General features: G+C 37.1%; 1 protein-coding gene across 3 annotated transcripts in view; it reads right to left on the reverse strand.

The window, feature by feature from the left end:
- The window catches only part of LOC128990520 (uncharacterized), a 38,191-nt gene that overhangs the window by 12,065 nt on the left and 1,284 nt on the right, over positions 1-24,842 (reverse strand). Inside the window, exons 1-3 of one of the 3 annotated variants that reach the window (XR_008490535.1) lie at positions 8,951-9,053; positions 8,433-8,659; positions 4,934-5,114 (exon numbers count right to left, since the gene is read on the reverse strand). The gene's annotated coding sequence lies outside the window, so the exon portion shown is untranslated. Of the gene's footprint in view, positions 1-4,933; positions 5,115-8,432; positions 8,660-8,950; positions 9,060-24,842 lie in introns of those variants that run through there. The other 2 variants (XM_054412914.1, XM_054412915.1) reach the window with 2 other exon arrangements.

Here is a 24,842-nt window from a genome sequence, read left to right on the forward strand (position 1 = left end):
CCTGCAGAAAGCTTAGAATATTACGGAAAGAACGATACCTAACTCGATCCAGTTCAATCCGATTCAGTCAGTCATAGAGCCTTCGCCGTAAACGATGTTTGTGCGTCTTAAAAGCGACGCGTGACCCTACACAAAGTGTGTTGTGCGTCGTTTTTATGACGCGTGACACTCGGAGGGTTAATAATTACTAGTTATTTTACAAACTGTCATAGATATGTTCCTAAATTTTTCTAAATACATTTCACAGAATCTCAGGCTAAATTTTCATTTTGCTTTTGTTTATTTTTGTTATTGGCACATTGGAAGCAGTAGTATTAACGTAAGTATAATGATGGTTTATAGATTTTTACTCAATGTTAGTAGTTAGTTATCCTATACTCTTATATGAGCAATGTTTTCTTGTATGCTTGCTTGCACAAAGATCTCGAAAACTGCTTTGACGATTTTCTTCAAATGTTGTAAACAATTGATTTCTAGCCTAAAAACATGTTTAATGCAGTTAAAACTGCCAACAAAAATCTAATTACAAAGAAAAATGAAATTGAAAGTCAAAACTTTTTAACATTGGCCTTATGGGTTGCTAAGTAACCATGTTGGTTGAACAAAATAACAAGGAAAAAGTAAACAAAAGACTTGTAAGTTGTAACATGTCTTTATAATTAGCCATCGACCCACAGTATACTAGTAAAAGACAAAATACAGTGCAAAAGGAAAAACATCAGTTGTTACTATTGAGCAAAGATTACACTGAAGATAACTCAATATAAGTGAAAATAGTTCCAAGTCCGATCAAGTACTGATTATTTAACTTGGCTCTCTCCTACCAAAACTTAATCCAAAAAGTAATCAGCTGTTTTAATTTAAACGAAATGTCTAAACAATGTTTATGCAAGTATAGGATATTATAAACGAGCGACCTTTCATCGACTGTAAAATAAATGAATGTCATGAGGATTGCCAGGCTAAAATTTCCATCATAATAAATTTAAATTCCACTGAAATTTAAATAATAAAAGCCAAAATTAGTTGTAAATTAAACGTGAGTTTAATTTATATATTGCTTTTACGATAAAAATAAACCACACCAAGCCATGGCTCGGTCCCCAGGTACTAAATATGTAAAGCACTTAGATCAGCTTGATAACCTCTAAAGAGTAATGAGTAGGGTGCATTAAACAAACTGGTACCTACTGTGTAATCATATATACAATTTAGTTTATACTTGCGCAACTATTCAATTCAATGAATTCAACTACCACTGAGATAGGGACGCAAGCTAGATGCATATTTTAACCCAAATACTAAATGTTATGTATCACACACAACAATATATTTCCATTCCAACCTTGGGTAGAATATAGCCCTCTGAACTAATTAGGTAGCAGCGCCTTCCACACTCCTAGCCAAGTTCCTGCCCAAGCCCAATCTGTTCTTGCTAAAGCATATAGAATTTATTGAGATTAAAGACGGTGACACACTATCGATCTTTTCCCCGAACAAGACGCCGAACCGAGCAGGGAGAAGGGAGAAGGGAGGTCGAAGGGAGCATGTTCGATAGTGTGTCAGGGGTCCGTACACCGATCCAGATGGCGAACCAGACATCAGGCCGAGCAGGGAGACGAGCGCTCTGGAGGCGGTTTTTTGGTGAAAGATCAAAGAAAAGAACGGTCTGATGTACGGAGTGATGTACGATACTCGTAGTGTGTCACGGTACCCTTTTGCTCCGTACGCCGTCGCGAGCGCCGCACCGAGCGGCCGCCTGTGCTAGCGTTGAGTTATAATTTAATATGACAATTAGACCCTTTAATTGGTAAAATTAATAAATGTTGGGTAATATGTTGCCGTTATATATTATGATCATTAAAGATGTAATGTTGTGGTTTGTTTGGTCAAGGTTGAAAATGTAGAAACCGTTAAATCAATTATATCAATAATATTAAAGTGAATTAAGTAATTTATGTTGTCTTAAATTCTTTCAAAAATTAATATAAACATTAATATTATTAAAGGCAATTAAAATGATAATTCTGTATCGTTATTTCAATGAATGAAACCAATAAAAATCAATACATATAAGTAAGCATCCTTTCTAGAATATTTTATTTTTGCGACAAGTTTTCAAAAAGCGACTTTTAACGCCCTCTCACTCGCACACACTCTCCATCTCTCTCTAAACTCCCTTTTGCCGTGCTCGGTAGAATTCGTCTGGTCTTGGTCTTGTTCGGGGAAATGTTGGGAGTGAAATTTTGCTGATATTTATCTCCCTTCTCCCTTCTCCCTGCTCGGCTCGGGGTCTTGATCGGGGAAAAGATCGATAGTGTGTCACCACCTTAAGACTCCTCACTTAGATCAGATGCAAAAATGTTTCAACCCAAGGTTACCTATGAAATGATCTTGTATACCTGGGATGCTAAACTCAGAAGTAGTCCAGTTTTCAGTTGTAGGAAGGATTTGTCTGGATAGCGATGTGAGGCAATTTGAGAGGAAAGGGTTGCTGTGAGGGCCCAGGGGGAGTTAGGACAAACCTCCCTACAAGAATGGAACATTAGAATATCACAATACAGTATATACATTTTATCTGACAAAACACAAGATACAGTAAAGTTAATTTGTATTATGGCATAAATATCTTTCTATTCATTGCCCTTGGAAACACTGTTGTCAAAACAGATATTATAGAATAAAAGAAATATAAAGCAAAATGCAAAAAAATATCCAAATATCAAAATTTTAACTAATTTATTAAATAAAACAGATTTTTTTTTAATTAGGAAAATTCACAAACCTCTTTTGGAATTTAGAATATCAAACTGTACAGAGCATGTTGTGTCGAAGTAAAGACAGGGATTTGCATGTGACACACTTTATGCTCGCGAGATATCTGTGACCCGCCTCCTTTGATATGAATCATCCAATAAAATTACCCCCTAGAGCCATAGAAATTTGACACACGCACTCGTAACATTTAAAAATGGCAAATTTTTGATAAACGATCAAATTGATTGAGCTTTTTTTAGCGAATTTCCCTATAGGGACGTAGCTATTACCGTAGGTCACATGGTAAGACCTAGGCCCGGGACCGATTTAGTTTTTTATTTTGATAAATATAAAAAATTGGTCCTCAGAGGCCAAAAACACTATTTGTTCAAATTTGTATATATGTGTGTGTGTATATATGTATATATATTTCTTGATGAAAATGCCAAATGACTTGTATATTGTTCTTGAGGATTTCTTGAAAGAATGATGAAAAATGAAACATGTGTGAATTTTTGTTTAATACAAAAGTTTTCAAGCAGAGAGAAATTGATGAAAAATGTAAAAATGAACAAAACAAATAAATATGAACAGTTTACAAGTAGTTGAATTTTGAGAACATATGATTGAGTACAGATCAAAGAAAAATAAGAATAGCCTACTTTTTAATACTTAAATACTTTTCTTTGAAATGGCGACCATACCAAGTAAGTATTTTAAGCCAATTATGAATGGAGATGAGTGTAGGATGAGTGGCACAATCTTGTAGTCTTGTTAGTGACTAAGGCCGACATTCCTTAGACACAGCTGTTAATTAATAGCCCATATAGCTAATGGCAACTAAGGGACCTACAGTTTATAGTGGAATCCGAACCACTTTTTTTCCTTGGTATATACGAATTGGTCTAATTATCAGGATAGTACTGCGGATAGTCGTAGTGCTCACCCGTGCGGACGTTAATCCACACCAGGGAGTATCGCATCCACAGTGCATGCCTATAAATATCCATAATAAGCCTAAAAGAAAATTTAAATTTAGCTGAGTTGAATCACTTTTTTACTATCTTAAATTTAAACCAGAGGGGAACTTTGTTTTAAGTACCAAATGGTGAGCAATTCAGAATTTCTCAAGACCAGTTGGTTGCATATAAGGGTTTTGATGTGGGTTTACTTTGTGAAGGGCTTTAAGGGTGTAGCAGCCTTCAAAATGTTGGTTGTGGTAAGCGGCATGATTTTTTATAGAACAGCTCATTAAACATGGCGAGTTGGTAAATGTTTTCTGAGATTACTGAAACACACATTCACTGCGAAATCGTGATTATCTTTTGGAAGAGACAATTGACATCGTCACTCATAATTGCAGCAAAATTGCTGAGAGATCGAACCTTGGCACAGACCCAGTTCCGAGAAAATACCAGATTAAGTGCAATTCGGTCTGAAAATCTAAAAATATATTTTCCATCATGTTTCCCATAATTTTTGAGACCCAACCATCCCTAATAAATACAGTAATACAAAACTAAATGCAAAAACATATCAATAATAACAAGCCAACTGATAACTATGTGTCTCACAGGATTGGACAAAATAAACTGGCAAAGAAAGACAAAGCCACGATCAAGTACATTATCAAAATCAAGAACAGGAGTTATATCAACAGGTAGGAACCAGGCAGTTAAGAGTGAAAACAGATAGTGGGGAGATTTCCTTTGGAGATAATTTGTTCTATTGCTTACACCCCCAACAAACTTAAAACCTCTTGTACCCCTAGCCCGGGCAAACTAGGCCTAACTAGCTCACATTCTTTGAACAAACTTTTGCATTGGCAAGCTGAATTAAATGTTGTATAGGCTTAGTATGTGGCCGACTCATTTAAGGAGGTTTCATTAGACCAGACAATCATCATCAAAAAAGAACTTGTGACAGCTAGTTGTCCAAGTTATGTCCATGAAGTTGTCCAACAAAGAATTTGACTGAGTGTTTTATAATTTAGAGGTAATCCTTAATTTTATGTTATTTGAATTGTAAAGTTCATTCCAAGCAAATTTATATTTCAGTTATAACCAGTAACCACTTATAACCCTTAAGATAGAATTTCACATAATATGGTTCAATTATTGCTTAAGTAATACTACAAATCATTCAAGCATGACAAAAAAATGTAAATTAAGCTTACATCAAATATTTCTCCAGAGCTCTGATAGTCTGTGGAATTCCCACAGCAGGTAGATTATGATCAAATCGCCACTGAGCTTCAGAAATTGTTCTTTCTATTCCCCAGGCAATGAACCGGGAACATTTGTGACTTACGGTCACATTATAGCATACTCCAAGGGTTAAGTCCTTAATCAGATTATCTGAAACAAACACAAGTAAAATCACAAATTATATGGTTTGATGAAACAAAAATTCTAGATTCAGTGGCGTAGCCAGGTTTGAAGAGCCGTGGAGCAGAAATTGCTCCAGCAGAAACCACCTCCCTCTGTCAAATATCAAACATCACCATACACACACACATATAGTACCATTGACTATAAACCTTCATTTCCTCTTCACAGTCTTTCCGGATGTTTTGTTGATTTTTAAGCCTAAACACAACTATGTCAATTTTCAATTGACAATAAATTATAAATTACATAATAGTATAATTAGTATTTAATATATTTTGGCACTCTATGGTGCTATATTCAGACTGCCTCTAAAGACACTGAGATACGGTCTGAAGATTGAGATATGGTCTGATTGCTAAAATATATCAACTTTAATATGTAGACCTAAATGTAATTTATTGTGAAATAATAGTAGGCAGTGATAGCGGGCATGGGGTGGGGAGGCTCATAAGCTGGGGGGGGGGGGCCTGTGAGCCTGGACCGGCATTTTCAGGAAATCTTACCTGGACCCAGACCCGTGACCAGTGACAGGCCCTGCCATATGGGCCCCCCTATCAAAACAAAATTTATATGAGTATTACTGTTAGTATTTATGATATAAATTTGTTAAAACCTTGAGAGATCTAGCACTGCTGTCGCTTGAGAGAGTTACAAAATCGAGCTCAAGCAGAGCTTTTACGATTGCGATAACATTGCAACCGTAGAACGTGTCTGCGAGGATCACACCCAAGCGAATGAATGATTCACACTTTCACCACGATCGCGGATGTCGATGAGAACATTCCCCCTCGGGTGACTATGATGACGATGTCTCTGCGGCCAAAGGAGATGTTCAATATTTTGCAGCGATAGTGGAAGACAATACTAATGTTTCAGTGACCGTGCGAGATGTTTAAGATTTTGACGCTACTGCAGAAGCCGACGTTTTTTTTTTGCCGGAGGTATTTTGAATTTTACCTGATTGCAGAAAAAGATTATGTTTCCGTCACCGCGGGAGATATTAGGGATTTGGCCGTGATCGCAGGAGATGATGATGTCGTCTACATGACCACACAGAAGATGTCCTGAGTTTGGTTGCAATCACGGTAGATAATGTTTCTGACTGCAGGAAGTATTCATGATTTTTATTACAGTCACTGAGGACGATGCTAATATTCAGATCCTATGAAGATATTCAGGATTTTTCCGCGATCATGGAAGACGATGATGACGCCTCGGTGCGTCGGGAGATGCTTTGCTGATCCCAAGTGCAAGCTTATGTGGAAACCCAGGATAATATTTTTAAAGATTATTGGGAGAGAGGGGCCTGGTGAAAAAATTTGTGGGTTCTTATCACCACCACTGTATTTACCGTCTTGTGAGTCGACAGTAGTAAGTGTAAATATATTGTTAAAAGTGTTATTAGACGTATATCTTTTAATTTTTTTCAGTTAATTCAATAACACGTACGATGCTAATCGAGAAGTTTTTCACTGATCATTTGTGAACGACATTAAAGATGCAATATGTATCACTCCTCCAACACAATAATAAATAGGCCTACATATTTTGTTACTTGAATCCTCTTACATTGCAAATTAAATGTCGATATTTAAAGGGCTATGTTTCTATTGAAATATAACACGATGATAAAAACAAACAAAATATGTTAGTAATAATAGGATAGTATTACTTTGTTGAAACTAGCAGACAACTTTTTATAGCTATAATAATGAACTGCTGATGTCGGCTTTACCTAGATTCTCTTAAGTCCACAATGGAGAATATGAACTGCTCTAGCCCCCAACGCTATATATATAGTACAGTGTTGCAGTATTGAAAACAGTCGGTTTTTCTGAAGTATGACAAAAAACTTAACCTAACCCACAAGAAAAATTTGTTTTACAAATATCTCAAAAACTGTATTTCAAATATTGTAAACACCAAAAACCAATCAACAAAACAATAACAAAGGAATATATATATTACTTTGTAATCTTAAAATTTTAATATTTTTTTATAATTGGAATTAAGTCGAGTGTTGTTTGAAAGATACACAGTTTTTCATAATTAAAACTCCTAAATAAAAATAATTGTTTACATTGTATTCAATTGCAATACAAATGTAGCTTGCCATTCACTAAACAAGACTGATCACTAACTAGGAACGTGTGTAATATTCATAGGAGGACAAGTGGACCCCTAGCCAACACAGTGGTAGATCTAGAAACAGTCACAAGGGAGGGTGCCCAAAACATTTGTGTAAACTAAGTCTCGAAAATGGCAGTTTTATATAATTTCTTTGTCTAAAGTTAGTGTGACAAATTATTTTACTCAATGTGTATACTGTATTACCTAGATGCAGTAAAATATATATATATGTATGCCCGAGGGGGGGGCCGTCGCCCCCTTTGCCCCCCCTCTGGATCCGCCACTGAGCCAACGATACCTCACACTTAGTTTCGCACACGAAAAAAAACATTTGCACTAAGTTTTGCAATTTCTTTCCAAACAATTTTGTAGAGCTTAAAAAACAAATAATTTAGTATATTAAAGCGATATTATGCACCTAATAGTTATGCAGAAAATTCCAAAAAATGGTAAATTTAATATTCTCATGTTATTCTTATGGAGAATAAGTAAACCGTTGTAGTTTGCTTGTTTATGAACATATTTTGATCAAATTTGGAAAATAAATTTTATTTCTTACTAAACTATTAACATTTTACAAAAAAATATACTTTTACCCTCCCTGTTGCAGCAAATCTAAGTACTTATTAAACTAATTCTATTTAAATAGGGAATAAATGTGATATTTTTAAGGAGACATTTAAGTGTAAATCTAATCAGGCAAATGGAAATTTGCTTAGTCTGCAGGTTTGCTGCAGCAGGGGTATATAATATTGAACACAAAGTGCTAACACTTTGTACACTTAATAGTTCTGAAATGATAAGTAAATAATTATAAATGAAAAATTCTAAGTCCAAGTATAAATAAACCAAAGACTGAAGTGAAAAGTACAAATATACAAATTATTTAAATAGGTACTGAATTAATTTATAATCCAGGTTCCACCAGTCCTTTCATCAGTCAGTTCAAGTTGGTCACAAATGTTCAAATAGTGACAAGAAAATCTAGTTTAAGCAGATTCGAACAGCTATAAGTGCATAAATCGAGATTATGGCCGGTGCATTTCTGATTTATTTTACAGAGGTAAAACGGTTAGTGTCCAGCAGAAATTTGAAAGTAAAAATTTAAAATTAGCAAGTACTTTTACAGACAAAACTTGACCGAACCTTAGTTACCTTTTAGTGAAACTGTGATTCCTTCATTTCGGTGAAAGTTCACCTGGAAGGCATCTAAATTTACAAATACAGCTAAGACTTGATCTCCGTTCTCTCTGGCTCGTAAGTATTCCTCTTTGCTACAGCCGCAATAGCAGCAGATGCTGCCGGCAGACTTTTCTCCGAATACTCTTTCTCCAGTATGACCTGAACAGCTCTTTAGTGGACATTGGTACACTGCACTTCGACTGCAAAAAATATGGCTTTATTCTACAAAATTGCAATTTTACTACCAATCTTAAAGATTAACTTTAAATAAGTTAATAAAATCAGTATTGATTTTATTTGTAGATGGTAGAGGAGTAATTAAATAATTTTTAGATTAAATTTATTTAAAAACCATAATATAAAACTTCTATAATTTAAATTACAAATAACTTATAAGGTCAATTTAATCTTTATGATGACTTTGGTATTATTGGACATAAGATTGAAATGAGTTGTAAAATATTTAACCCCGAACTATTTTATTGACGCACCAGTACTTTGTTGGTTTTGTGCAGGACACTAGGACTCCTCGGAAAACAAATAACCCAGATGATGTAGGAGAGCATCTTTTTGAAAACAGCATGATATCTTTTATCAGGGGAATTGTGACTTCTATATTTATCTGAGCTAGGCCAACATTCACGTTATCTTGAATTTTCATTGATTTGACTGCTAAATTTACAACTTTATTGAATAGTTGCTGTGCCAGATATGGTTCTTTCAACAATATTGCGGCAACTTTTCCTGAAACAGTTGTCCCATGCATTATAAAATATTTATGAAATACAAATAAACATGTAAAAGCTGCCTTCACAATATAGAAAGTGTTAACAAATTCCACAATCAAAGCAGATTAAGGAACGCGGCAGCGTTCCGCCCCGCCAAGTCCCCCAGCGGTACACAGCTGCTGCAGTGTATATATACTTGACGTGACAAAGTGGCTTTTTCACTCGTCTATAGCTCTGAAGAAACAAAAGCTATTAAAATAATTGTTCATCTATTGGATAGGGGCACTCATCCTCAACAAAATAAAAAAAAGAATTTAAAAAACTGTTGTGTTTGAGCCAAGAAAAACTAGTTTGAAAATTCACAAATTTTCCGTGTTCTCCTTCTCCTCCTTCTCCTTCTCCTTGAATGTTGACGGACCTACAGCCCAAACCACTGGCTCAATTTTAATGTTCTTTATGTTGTTTGAAAGCCCTTAACGTGTAGATGTGCCTTTTGAGGGTCTCAAGTCGGTGAGTTGAACCATAAACCCTTGGCAAGCCCTCAAAGTACGATTTTGGCCCATTTAAATAACATGGGATTAAAATCAAAACAAAAGAAGGACCAGCTGCGATTAAATCTCAATTAATTTAAATGTTAGAGAAATTCATAGGAACAGCTGAAAAATTATTTTAAAACTTTCATAAAGTATTTTTTCAGGTATACCGAATGATTTGAACTACTTACTATATAAAATTACTTAGAGCAGTGATATTCCCCGATACTTTCCATTGAAAAATGCAGTGTACCGATGGTACACTGGTACAGCAGTTCGTCATTTTTAACAGTTTAATACTACTTATCAAAACATATGAAACCTAGTAACTTGAAACTTAGTACTAGTACTAAGGTTTGTTTTATGTTTTGATACACTAAAACAAATAAAAGAATCGGGAAAGTCACTTTACGTATGTTAAACCAGCAATTAAAATGTAAATATAGGATTAATTAGTTTTTCAATATTCGTTTTGCCTTATGCTATTTCCAACAAACCTAAACTGTTTGATTACATTTTTACTTCTATAATAAGGGCTCAATTTACACTAGTCTTTAGATATACGGGTTTAATTATCAGAACACTTATGTAACACCAACGCATTTTATGTTGTTCAAGATGAACATTGCTGAATTTACAGCCCCAGACACAGAACCTATATTAATGGATGATGACTAGATTATACAGTTTCAAAGTGTGTGTTTAGTTTAAAATAAACATATTCTTGACAAAATCATAAATAGAAACAACCACCCTGTTGACTATACGTTTAACACATGTTTTCAAAAACTTCCAACGTAGCAATTTTTGTTAAATAGTAATTTTGGTAGGTGTGTCAAAAAGTTTTTAATTGGTTTATAGCAGATAAGACCAAAAAATGTAGAATTTAGTTCTACACAAACAATATTATTGAAATGAAATGAGATGTAGTTGTGCCGTGGTCTATATATTTCACCCAAACTATTTATAACCATTTTTAATTACCAGCTGTAAATAAAAAAAATTTGATGTCTTGTTTATTTTTACAAAAAGAGCAGCATTGTTTATGTTTAGTGAAGAGATCTAGTTCAAGAACATTGAGATGATTGAGAACATTTCTTAGGATCATTTGGTAAGATACCACGTCCATGTTTTAATTGCATTTACTTTCTTTCTAATCTAACATCAGTATGCCTTCTAAAGAAAGACTGGCAAGAAAAAGAAAACAAGAATGGTATTTAGAAAACGCCCCTGCTATAAAAAAAAGAAAAACAGAAGAAGCTAGCATACAATCCACTAATAAGAGTTCTACTTCTAAAGCTTGGTACCTTGAACATGTTAAAGGAGAAAAATCCAAAGCCAGAAAACGTTATCTAGCTAATATTGAAACTGAGAGGTTAAGAAAAAGTGTGCAGTACAGTGCTAATCCTGAACCTCACAGAGCTAGGTTGCGGCAGCAATATTCTGCTAATCCTGAGCCACACAAGGCTAGGAAGCGTCAGCAGTATTCTACTGATCCTGAGCCACACAAGACTAGAGTGCGTCAGCAGTATTCTACTGATCCTGAGCCACACAAGGCTAGGAAGCGTCAGCAGTATTCTACTGATCCTGAGCCACACAAGACTAGGAAGCGTCAGCAGTATTCTACTGATCCTGAGCCACACAAGGCTAGAGTGCGTCAGAAATACTCTACTGATCCAGAATATTATAAAGCTAAACAACGTTTAAACTACGGTGCAAAACAAGAAATGAAACAATCTAATCGCAGGAGACGTTACAAAGTACTTTGTGCAAAACACCCTGGCCACTTTCGCTTGCGATATAAACTTAAGGTTTTTCACGAAAGGGTGCGAAAGTGTGCAGCCTATCAAAGCAGACGCTTTTTTTTTAGAAATAGATCTGATGGGAAAAGAAAATCATTACAAAATGCAAAAAGGAAAATTAAAAAAACTGTTGCAGCTTCACATATTTTCTTGGGGAAAATAAATTGTGAGAAAATAGCCAGACTTATAGCAAAGAAAATACTTGAGCAAGGTTATACCAAAAGGTTGCTAAGGGCTAAAGAGCTCTTGAAATGGGTGTTGCATGCTTATAAAAATTACAAAAACAATTTCCTTAAGCTATTTGTTAGCCTGCAAAATCGTGCTAAAGAGTCTCTTGCTAAGCTATCTGCAACAAGCACGTTTGAAGACAATGTTGAGGCGTTGTGTGGGCACAGTCTTCATGTTTCCACGTCGGAGCCTTATTTGTGGGAGTTTACGTATAGAGTGTTTCCTGGTAAACAAATAACTGTTGGTAATGAGCCCAGCACAGCTCATAGTTCTCCAAAGAAACAGTGGAAATGCAACTCAGATATGTGCTTCATTGAGCCTGACCACTTAGAGCAACTTAAATCTCTTTACAATGAAATAGTTGCCAGCTCTCTCACTAAAGGTTCTAAGCTTATTGTCAGCATGGGAGAGCACTCATGTCAAAGTGGTGTATCATCTCGTGTAGGTGTTCATCCTCACTCTTTGGACTGTTACTCAGGAGCATGTGTTTCGAAACTTCCTTTTCTGAGAACAATCTATCCTCACTTTCCTGCAATTCGTAGTCTTGTCTCCAAAATTTACCGACTGTTGAAAATAACTAAGAAGATTATGCTAATTAAAAATGGTATTCTTAACGTGCAGGTGAACGTGTTGTTTTCGATAGAAAGGGAATTTAAAGAGCAAACAAAAGCCTTTCTTACAGATGACACAAGTGAAAGCAAGGTCCCTGAATCTGAGTCTCAGTTGTTCGAAAAATATCAAAAAGCATTTGAGGCATTGGAGAAGCGTTCTTCTGAAACCCCAGTGTTTCCCTGTGTCTCATGCGATAAGTTGTTTAGTAAGCAGCAAGTAAGCCTTTTGAAAAACCTAAAAAATCAAATTGTAGGACACATATGGAAAAGAATAAAAGACATAAAGAAAGAAGAGTGCAAAACAGGATGGATTTGTCGGGGCTGCCTCGAAAAACTAAGGAAAGGTCAGATGCCTCCTACTTGCATTCTTAACGATCTCTATGTTTGTGCGCAGCCGAAAGAGCTAACTTGCCTTAACAGTTATGAAAAAGTTTTAATTCAGAGAGCCAAAGCATTTCAGGTTGTTACAAAAATGAACACAGTTGGGAAAAGAACAAGTCGAGCTCAGCAACAAATTTCTAAAGTCGTTGGAAGAAGTTTTCATTTGCCACTACCCCTTCAAGAAACCCTGCAAAAATTGCCCAAACCAAGTGACCCTCTGAATCCAAACCACGAGCTGTACGTTTTGGTCAGAGGGGTACCGACCAAAGCAAAGAAAGTTTGGCAAATGTTGGTTAGTGTGGATAAGGTACACGCAGCCTTAATTTTCTTAAAGAAAAACAACGCTCATTATGGTAGCATCGTACTACCTACAGATCCAGAAGGACTCTTCAACCTTAATGATGACACAAATTTGTTTCAATCTACCCATCAAAACGAACTGCCACCTCAGGAAATACTACATAGACGTGCTATATTAACTCAGGTAACTCACGAGGAATGGGATTCAGAAGAGTCTCACTATACAATCCACGCTCTTCATGAGTCAAAATCTTATAGTGATGACACCGAGCTCTATAAGATGCTGAAAGTGAATGAACCTCCGATTAGTCATGAAAACAAAGAGATTGACGTGCTTTGTTTCCCTGATTTGTATCCCGAAGGTAAATTTGGCCAGTTTCATTCCAGAGAAACTAAACTCTCTTCTGCTGAATTTATCAAATGTCGGTTGCTTTCAAAGCATTCTCAGTTCAGACTGAATCAGCAGTACCTTTTTTATTTGCTGCACGATGCAAACCTTCGGCAGTTAAGACAAGGAGTATTCCACAAGCTCAACGTCACTGGATTCAGTGGCTCTCTTAGTGCTAGAGACTGTTTGAACAACCTTGCATCGGGAGAATTAGAGGGGAACCTGACATCAGTATTCTCCAAACTCAGGAACACTAGCCAGTACTGGATACAGCCTAGAAATGATGTCAATTGCATGGCTCAGCATTATGGACCAGCTACATGGTTTTTAACCATAAGCCCAAGCGATTGGAACTGGGATGACATGGCATTGTTCATTAGGGAAGTTAACCGGAGTGTTCCAGGCGCAGAAAAAAAACAAACTAGTGAACTTGTGGCTATGGATCCTATCAGTGCGTCACGGTTTATCCATATAAAGTTCAAGGCAATGTTGGATTTTATTGTCTCTGATGCTGCTCCTTTAGGAAAAGTAAGTCACTACTTCTACAGGCGAGAATACCAAAGCAGAGGTCTCCAACATTTCCATCTTCTTCTGTGGGTAGAAAATGCTCCTGTAATGGGGACGTCCAGCAACGCAGAAGTAGCCGACTTTATCCTTAAGTACATTACTTGCAAGGTTCCAAATGCATCCGTTTCACCTACTCTCAACAACAGAGTTACAAGTTACCAAATGCATCACCACAACTCGTACTGTATGCGGACAAAGAAAACCAAAACCGGGTTTCGTAAGGCTTGTCGTTTCGGGTTCCCCCGGCCAATCACAGGGAATCTTGTTCTGCGTGACGTTGTCGAGTCTGTAGCTGGCAGAAAAGCTCTCAAGTCTAAGTCACGTCTTTATGACCTACCCAGAACACCAAGCGAGAGCTTTGTCAATGACTACAACCCGGCCGTGTTGCTAGCTTGGAATGGAAACGTGGACATCCAGTATGTAGGCGAAAGCACTTCTATCCTACATTGGTATGTCACAAAGTACACTACCAAAAGTGAACAAAGTCATGCTGGCCAAGTTTTTACAGAGATTAATTCTACAAAATCATTAGCTAGTAGACTGTTTAACGTTGGCCTTAGAGCTTTAAACAACCGTGAGTGTGGTTCTTTAGAAGCTAGTGACACACTGTTGGGCATTCCATTGTACGGCACGGACCCGGAGACAACAATAAGATGGTTGGATGTAGGCATGACCAGACGCAAAAGACTACAAAAAATCGACAAGATACGAAGTATGGACCCAAGTTCAACGAACATATTCTACGAGTCGTGGGTTGATGACCACTACCCAACTAGACCAGACGAACTAGAAGATATGAACTTATACGACTTTGTGAGATGGTACGATATAGCTGCTCAACCACCTAAAGGCGACCGTGAAGTGCATAAGTTGAATTCAGGCAAATTCCTCACTAAAAGAGTCAGACCATGCTTACTGAATCACTATAAGTACAGCCCCACTCAGGATCCTGAAAAATACTACCATGCATTACTTCTTATGTTTCTTTGTTGGAGATCTACTGATGAGCTGAAAGAGTCTCATGAAACATACACAGATGCTTTTATGGCCAAGCGGACACTTCTCACTCAAGCCTTCAACTATGACAAACGTTTAAAAGACATTATTGCGGCATCGGAGAATGCAAGAGACAAAATTCAAAACCGAGTTGAAGAGATCAATGCAGAAGAAGGAGAGGTTGCTGATCCATCCAATATAGCCTTTCAGCCCTTTAATGAACCTGTCCCCGCATCCCAGCCTGTCAGGGACAGCAATTGGTCGCCGAATGACGAGCCGTTTGAGAAAAAATACCAAAAACTCAATGACGACCAAAAGAGAGTGTTTGATTATGTCAAACGAGTTGTTGCAAACTCTGATGGGACAGATAAATTTCTCAGACATTTTGTAAGTGGTGTGGGAGGTACTGGTAAGAGTTTTCTCATAAAAACTATCAGCTCTTGGACTAAAAAATGTCTTCAAGCCTCTACATCAATATCAGCTCCCACAGGACTAAGTGCTTACAACATCAATGGTTCTACGATCTACAAAGTGTTTCAGCTGCCAGTTGAGCATGGAAAAACTCCAAAGTACAAAGCTCTTACTGATGATGTTTTAAAAATGTTGAGATCCAACCTGAAAGATGTGGTGCTCTTCATAATAGACGAAGTGTCCATGGTCTCCAATCTAACATTGATGTACATAAATCTCAGATTGTGTGAAATATTCAACACCTCAGACCAAAGTAACGGCTGGTTTGGTAAAAAACATATACTGCTCTTTGGAGACCTTTTACAACTTCCACCAGTACACGAAGACTCCCCTTCATTCATTTCTCGACATTCATTGAACTTGACAGTAGCAAACTTAGTTCTTTTGTTGGCTCTCTGTCTTGTGTTAACATCTGGTCTGAACAGTTCTCTTATGATGAACTTACTACAAACATGCGACAAGCTCAAGATTCTAAGTTTGCTGATGTGTTAAGCAAAGTCAGAGTAGGCAATATGACCGTTGAGGACATCCGTCTAATTGAAAGCAAGAAAATACATCTTAATGGAAAAACTGCTTGTGAAAACCTTTCTCTATTAGGAGATTACTTGTCTGCTTTACCCAACAATTCTGTGTGTCTTTGTTCAACTGGTTACCAATGCTCCATAATAAATGATGAAATGGTCAATAGAATAAGTGGTCCTGTCGTTAACTTGGTTGCAAAAGACTCAGTTGACTGTCTACCTCGTCAACAAAACAAAGTTAAAAAGATACTGTCCTCTTACAACTCTGACTGCAGCAGAACGGCTGGTATGGAGAAAATTATTCCTATTAAGGTTGGTGCTAAAGTTATGTTGCTTAGAAACATTGACGTCACTGTGGGGCTAGTTAACTCCGCCATTGGAACAGTAACGGGGTTGAGGTTTAATACAGACAATTCTGATGACGTAGACTCAGTGACAATTAACTTTGATTGTGGCATTACCCATCACCTACAGCGAGTAAACGTCAAGTTTCAAGTTATGGATAACGCATTTGTGTATCGAGAGCAATTCCCGATATCGATGTCCTACGCGGTTACAATTCACAAATGCCAGGGCCTCAGCTTAAATAGCGTAATAATTGATATTGGGGAGTCCATATTTACATGTGGCCAATCATATGTTGCCTTGTCACGAGTGACTTCATTAGAAGGGCTTCATCTTATTAACTTTAACCCAAGAGATGTGAAGCCTCAGAAATCCGCCATTCTCGAATACAACAGACTAAGGCAGAAGTACAGGTCTGACCTTCCACTTTACAACACAAGTTGTGACTCCTCTTCGGCTCCTTATGTGAGAGACAGGAAGTGGTGCCAGACCAAAAATGTCGAAAAAGTGCAGGATGAGAGTACAAAACCGGTACCCTCTGCAAAGACTACCGGAAGATCGAGAGTTCAGTCAACTTTAGCATTAAGAGGGTTTGAGAACAATGATCGTGTGTCTTGTTATGCGAATGTTGCAGTTCAGATACTGTATTCTGTTCCGTACATCAGAGAGATAATAAAGAACTCTGAACTAATTTGTCCTGAGTTAAAACAACATCTTCATGATTACGAAGTTTCTCCCTCGGAGGTTGTTTTAGATACAGTGGTTATAAGAAATCTCCCTAACAACAATACATATACCCTGACAGAGCAGCAAGACTGTGCTTTGTTCTTGCTGGACTTATTGGAGACAAACAAGGGCATTATAGAAGCCATCTCATACAGCACGGTGAAAACCACAAAATGCCAGCACTGTCATTACACATTCACAGGGCAAGAAGAGACAGACAATATAATCAGAATCCCCGTGGTGGCTGGTAAGGTAACGCTAAAAAATCTTTTAAGCCTTACGATAAACAACTGGGAGCCCTTGTTAGATTATGTGTGCAGTAATGATGAATGCGGCCAACGAGGATCGAGCCTGGGCAAGGTACACGTTACAAAGTCAAACCGCTGTGTTATCTTACAATTTTTAATCTTTGACAACAACCTACAAAAGATAACCGCAACAAACATAGTAGAGTCCCAAGTGCTCAAGTGACTATAGGTAATAAAACATATAGACCTACAGCAGCAATTTTTCATCACGGAGATGCAATATCACGAGGGCATTACACTTGTACCATAAAGACATCTTCAGGTTGGACAACAGCCAATGATGAACAAATATCAAATCAAAGATGGCCCATTGGTTCAAAGAATTTGTACATGCTGTTATTAACAGAACAGTAGAAGCAGCAGTTATTACTTTGTTACAACAGTAAAAGATATCGAACATATTCTACGAGTCGTGGGTTGATGACCACTACCTAACTAGACCAGACGAACTAGAAGATATGAACTTATACGACTTTGTGAGATGGTACGATATAGCTGCTCAACCACCTAAAGGCGACCGTGAAGTGCATAAGTTGAATTCAGGCAAATTCCTCACTAAAAGAGTCAGACCATGCTTACTGAATCACTATAAGTACAGCCCCACTCAGGATCCTGAAAAATACTACCATGCATTACTTCTTATGTTTCTTTGTTGGAGATCTACTGATGAGCTGAAAGAGTCTCATGAAACATACACAGATGCTTTTATGGCCAAGCGGACACTTCTCACTCAAGCCTTCAACTATGACAAACGTTTAAAAGACATTATTGCGGCATCGGAGAATGCAAGAGACAAAATTCAAAACCGAGTTGAAGAGATCAATGCAGAAGAAGGAGAGGTTGCTGATCCATCCAATATAGCCTTTCAGCCCTTTAATGAACCTGTCCCCGCATCCCAGCCTGTCAGGGACAGCAATTGGTCGCCGAATGACGAGCCGTTTGAGAAAAAATACCAAAAACTCAATGACGACCAAAAGAGAGTGTTTGATTATGTCAAACGAGTTGTTGCAAACTCTGATGGGACAGATAAATTTCTCAGACATTTTGTAAGTGGTGTGGGAGGTACTGGTAAGAGTTTTCTCATAAAAACTATCAGCTCTTGGACTAAAAAATGTCTTCAAGCCTCTACATCAATATCAGCTCCCACAGGACTAAGTGCTTACAACATCAATGGTTCTACGATCTACAAAGTGTTTCAGCTGCCAGTTGAGCATGGAAAAACTCCAAAGTACAAAGCTCTTACTGATGATGTTTTAAAAATGTTGAGATCCAACCTGAAAGATGTGGTGCTCTTCATAATAGACGAAGTGTCCATGGTCTCCAATCTAACATTGATGTACATAAATCTCAGATTGTGTGAAATATTCAACACCTCAGACCAAAGTAACGGCTGGTTTGGTAAAAAACATATACTGCTCTTTGGAGACCTTTTACAACTTCCACCAGTACACGAAGACTCCCCTTCATTCATTTCTCGACATTCATTGAACTTGACAGTAGCAAACTTAGTTCTTTTGTTGGCTCTCTGTCTTGTGTTAACATCTGGTCTGAACAGTTCTCTTATGATGAACTTACTACAAACATGCGACAAGCTCAAGATTCTAAGTTTGCTGATGTGTTAAGCAAAGTCAGAGTAGGCAATATGACCGTTGAGGACATCCGTCTAATTGAAAGCAAGAAAATACATCTTAATGGAAAAACTGCTTGTGAAAACCTTTCTCTATTAGGAGATTACTTGTCTGCTTTACCCAACAATTCTGTGTGTCTTTGTTCAACTGGTTACCAATGCTCCATAATAAATGATGAAATGGTCAATAGAATAAGTGGTCCTGTTGCAACATTTGCAACAGTCCTTGTTTGTAAGTGGTCCTTGTTTGCAACTTGGTTGCAAAAGACTCAGTTGACTGTCTACCTCGTCAACAAAACAAAGTTAAAAAGATACTGTCCTCTTACAACTCTGACTGCAGCAGAACGGCTGGTATGGAGAAAATTATTCCTATTAAGGTTGGTGCTAAAGTTATGTTGCTTAGAAACATTGACGTCACTGTGGGGCTAGTTAACTCCGCCATTGGAACAGTAACGGGGTTGAGGTTTAATACAGACAATTCTGATGACGTAGACTCAGTGACAATTAACTTTGATTGTGGCATTACCCATCACCTACAGCGAGTAAACGTCAAGTTTCAAGTTATGGATAACGCATTTGTGTATCGAGAGCAATTCCCGATATCGATGTCCTACGCGGTTACAATTCACAAATGCCAGGGCCTCAGCTTAAATAGCGTAATAATTGATATTGGGGAGTCCATATTTACATGTGGCCAATCATATGTTGCCTTGTCACGAGTGACTTCATTAGAAGGGCTTCATCTTATTAACTTTAACCCAAGAGATGTGAAGCCTCAGAAATCCGCCATTCTCGAATACAACAGACTAAGGCAGAAGTACAGGTCTGACCTTCCACTTTACAACACAAGTTGTGACTCCTCTTCGGCTCCTTATGTGAGAGACAGGAAGTGGTGCCAGACCAAAAATGTCAAAAAAGTGCAGGATGAGAGTACAAAACCGGTACCCTCTGCAAAGACTACCGGAAGATCGAGAGTTCAGTCAACTTTAGCATTAAAATTTATTTTTTTTTTTCAGAGAAAAGAGTATTTTTATTTGAACGGTTAATTTTCTACAAAAATAAATAAAATCTAACAAAAAACCACTAAGTGGTAACACTTTCCCCGCCAAGTCAGCAATCCAAAAAAGATAATAAATCATTACTTTTTCCGCCAAGAAAAACAATGTAATGTATGTAAGTTTGGCAACTTGGCGGCAGACTTTTGCTTGGTTTTTTTTCATTTAAGTTACGTTCGTGGATAATTTCACAAATCAACTTCTCTAATTAATTAGTCCAACTAAGTATAATAATTTCGAGGTAATCAGTAAATATAAAACCATCACTATTATGATTTTATGAAATGTGGCACAAATAAGGTCAAGTTTTGTAAAATAAGCTCTCACCTAGCAATGTACTAATGGGAGAGATACTTGCTCAATGAAACTAGTTTTATGGTATTTTTAAAGTGATCGAGCAAAAGTCTGCCGGCAAGTTGCCAAACTTACATACATTACATTGTTTTTCTTGGCGGAAAAAGTAATGATTTATTATCTTTTTTGGATTGCTGACTTGGCGGGGAAAGTGTTACCACTTAGTGGTTTTTTGTTAGATCTGAAGTTTCAATTGCAGTTAGAAAATGTCCTACTTTACCTATCAACTCCACATGCAGCTCCATCTATTAAGCTAGGATACCTATATGATGATGAAATTACAATAAAATAGATACCCCTGTTCAGTAGGACTAAACCTACTAACTTTATTTTATTTTACCTTCCAACGGTCAAAAACCAATTTACAATAAGGACAATGATGACTAACTTAAAAGTTAAATACAAATACAAATTTTCTTGTAAATGACATGCAATACAAATAAATACAATTTAGCAGAAACAAAATAGGAAAACGGGGTAGCGGATTTTTATCCCCCTGGATTTTACCCCCTGGGCAAAACTGACGTCACAAACCAGGAGTTAAAATTCTGGCCGCGAACTTTTGAGTTGCACAACATCAGTTTGATGGATTAAAAGTGGAATTTTAAATGTATATTTTCACAGTTGTGAATTTAATCAGAAGACATCAAATTATAAAAACCTAGAGTGTATAGGCCGGAATTTTACCCCTCGGATTTTTACCCCCTGGTTAGAAATAGAAATAAGTGAGAATGATTAATTTTCTTCTTTGAGTTTTAATTTATAATAGTAAACATTTCATTATTAAGTAGCCTATCTTAATTTATTTGTAACCTTAACTAACCAAACAGGTTTTGAATTTTAATTTTGATAATCGAGTTTCGGGATTTGATTTTTGGGACCAACTGTTCGTTATGTAATCTAATCTAACTCATCACGCTCTGTATATTTTCATTAGATTTCCAAATCCGCGGTGGTAAAAGCCACGAACAAACTTTAGAGCGCTCAGGTTACTATGTCATAGTGACATCAGCTTTGCCCAGGGGGTAAAATTCCAGGGGGATAAAATTCCAGGGGGATAAAATTCCGGCGACCCGAAACAAAATAGGAAAACAACGGGCTTAAGTACTGTATTTACAAAAAATGAGCTCATTTATATCAGGTACAAAGCATATTAAATATAAATTTCAAAGAAAAATCAATACATAACAACCAATGAACATGAACAACAAACAAGAAGTATAAATAAATGTATAAATTATCAAAAATAACAAAGACTGCATTAACATAAAATATAATGTATAAAAAAAATCAAATTTATGATTTTTGATTGAGTAAGCTATGGATTTTAATCATAGAAAAGCCCTATGAAAAATAATTTTTATGTTCATTCTTCGTTGTTCACCTTGCGTTTGTTTGAAACTCGTCCGATTTGAATAACTAATAGCTTAAACGAAAGCCAGTATTTCAATGAAGGTTTTTAGACAAAAATATATTGGATTATATAATTATAACTGTTGAAATACATCTTAAATTTAAGTAAGAATTTTAAAATGAATAAAATTAAGTTTTTTTGTTGAGTAAGCCTTATGAAAAATAATTTTTATGTTGATTGTTCACCTTGCGTTTGCTTAAAACTCGCCCAATTTATTTATTTTATAACTGGTGAAATACATCTTAAATTAAAGTATGAATTTGAAAATGAATCAAATTATGTTTTTTGGTCGAGTAATATACAGTAGGTAAATATATGCCGATACTTGATGTGAAATCTTTGCGTGCATGCCTTCAATTTGAGACATCAATCATGAATATCGGTCGGGTAGAAGGGCTAAAAGATTCGGTAAAGAAAAACCAAATTTAACTCCCATAAGAAAAGCAAGGGGGACAAATTTAGTTTTTGTATAAGCCGAGCGGGATTATGGATAAACATATGCCGATGCTTGATGGCAAATCTGTGAGTGCATACCTTCAATTTGAGACCTCAATCATGAAAATCGGTCGGGTAGAAGAACCAAACGAACTCGGAAAAGAGAAACCAAATTTAACTCCCATAAGAAATACATGGGGAGCGAATTTCATTTACGTATAAGCCGAGTGGGATAATAGATAAACATATGCCGATGCTTTATGGTAAATCTGTGAGTGCAAATTTGTTGCAAATCTTCAATTTGAGATCTCAATCATGAAAATCGGTCGGGTAGAAGAACCAAACGAACTAGGAAAAGAAACAACAATTTGAACTCCAATAAGAAATACATGAGGAGTAAATTTTGTTTACGTAAAAGCCGAGTTGGGATTATAGATAAATATATGCCAATGCTTGATGGAAAATCTGTCAGTGCATACCTTCAATTTGAGATCTCAATCATGAAAATCAGTCGGGTAGAAGAACCAATCGAACTAGGAAAAGAAACAACAACTTGAACTCCAATAAGAAATACATGAGGAGCAAATTTTGTTTACGTAAAAGCCGAGTTGGGATTATGGATAAATATATGCCAATGCTTGATGGAAAATCTGTGAGTGCATACCTTCAATTTGAGATCTCAATCATGAAAATCGGTCGGGTAGGAGAACCAAACGAACTCGGAAAAGAAAAGCCATTTTTTTTAAATATATAAAATAACAAGATTGGTATAAAAATATTGGACTGAAACAATGATACTAGCAGTGATTGTGGATGGCCATAACTATGATGAGCGGTGGATTTCAGCCAGAACCCTCTTCCAGATTGATTGCTCTTCCAGTTTGGCTGTCTGAGGAGATATCAAAACTGGTACAGAAGACATTCCCATTACGAAACATCCTTGCTAGGGATCCATGGTATATATATCCACGTGCATAGTGCCTCCTTCCGAATAGGTCTTGGGATCTTGTTCCAGATGGAACACGAATATCTACTTCAGACAGCAAAGCAGGACAGTCAATCAAAAAGCTCATTTAAAAGCTTAGAGAGGAAGACCACGTCACATGCTCAGCGCCTCGCTTAAAGATCCTGGAGATTTAGGTCCTCCTGCATTTGTGCCTCGGGCACCTCCCAATATTGCAGACCCTGGCAAACTCCAACCAATCTCAAAAACTTCCTCTGAACGTTCTCAAGCTGATTTATCTGCCCGATGAGATAAGAAGACCAAACTGGGCAGGCATAGGCCTATTCAAGAAGCTGGTGAACAAGAAAGTAGAAAAGAGTCCTGAGCGCCCAAGTATTGCTCAGCCCACAGGTTAATAGAAAGAGAAAACCCAAAAGCCGGGTTTCCGTCAAAGCCGTCAATGTGGTTGCCGAAGGTAAGATTCGCCACAAAGGTAGCACCCAAATCTTTGACCACTGAGACTTGTTTTAACAACTGACCATCTATTGCATATTGAATGTGGTGTGACGGTTCTCGTAATCTGCCGAATGTCATGATTGAGCACTTGGTAATATTCAGGGACATTTTGTTGGAAATGCAACACTCATTAATGGATGTAAGGCTAGTCTGCAGAAGCATAGCATCCTCATAGCTCAACACCTCTGTAAAAATCTTAACATCATCGGTAAAGAGCAGATTGTGCACCTTCAGTTCATTACAAGGTCATTGATTAATACAATGAATAAGTATGGACATAGTGAGCCTTGAGGGACCTCTGTCTGACAACATTCTAGCGAGTTGGAGTGAGACAGTTTAACACACTGGCGGCGTCCCGTAAATTAGTCCCTCCAGTCAAGGAGTAGCCAATCAACGCCATAGGCTTTGAGTTTAGCAACAAGTCCACTCAACCACTTAGTGATTTATCCTGGGTGTAAGCCACTTTATCAAGTGCTTTCTCAAAATAAAACAAGGTGACATCCATTTGCCTACCATTTCTCATGGCTGATAGGAAATGATTTTCAAAAAGTAGGAGGTTGGTGGCTAGTAAGCGGCTTTAGAAATGACTCGGATCTTGTCAAAACCAGCATCTCAAACACTTTTCCGATGGACGGTACTTAGTATACTGATTGGCCTGTATTTCACCACTTCTGAAGGATTTCCACTGTTATGAATCGGGACTATATATGGCCAACTATTAGTACGTGTGGGAAGGTCAGTGGGCTCGCAAGAGTAGTTTGACAGTACTTTAGACAAGGCCAATTTCCAGTTTCTTTGATTATTGAGCTTTTATTTAAACACGTATAAAAAAGGAAATGTATACCTACTTAGATAACCCACAACCCTGAATAAGTAAAAAGGTTGATCAAAAAATGATTGCTTACATTTGTTTTAATAAAATATTTCAATTATTTTCAATAGGCCTATAGGTATTTTATAGAATTATGTTTCAGGTTGCTGGGCTGGGGCTGATTAAGTTTAGCTGGTTTGAATAAAAGCAAGATTGGTTTTGGACCCAGTTGTCATTTGCTATTGGGCTACCGGTAACAATTAATGATTCTGTCTCACAAAAAGTCAATGTTAGGTACTAACACAATCAGGGCTTAGACTGTT

The sequence above is a fragment of the Macrosteles quadrilineatus genome, unplaced genomic scaffold, assembly GCF_028750875.1.
Source record: "Macrosteles quadrilineatus isolate MER2022 unplaced genomic scaffold, UCM_ALF_1.0 Scaffold_3__2_contigs__length_128488019, whole genome shotgun sequence".
In the NCBI taxonomy this organism is placed as follows: domain Eukaryota; kingdom Metazoa; phylum Arthropoda; class Insecta; order Hemiptera; family Cicadellidae; genus Macrosteles; species Macrosteles quadrilineatus.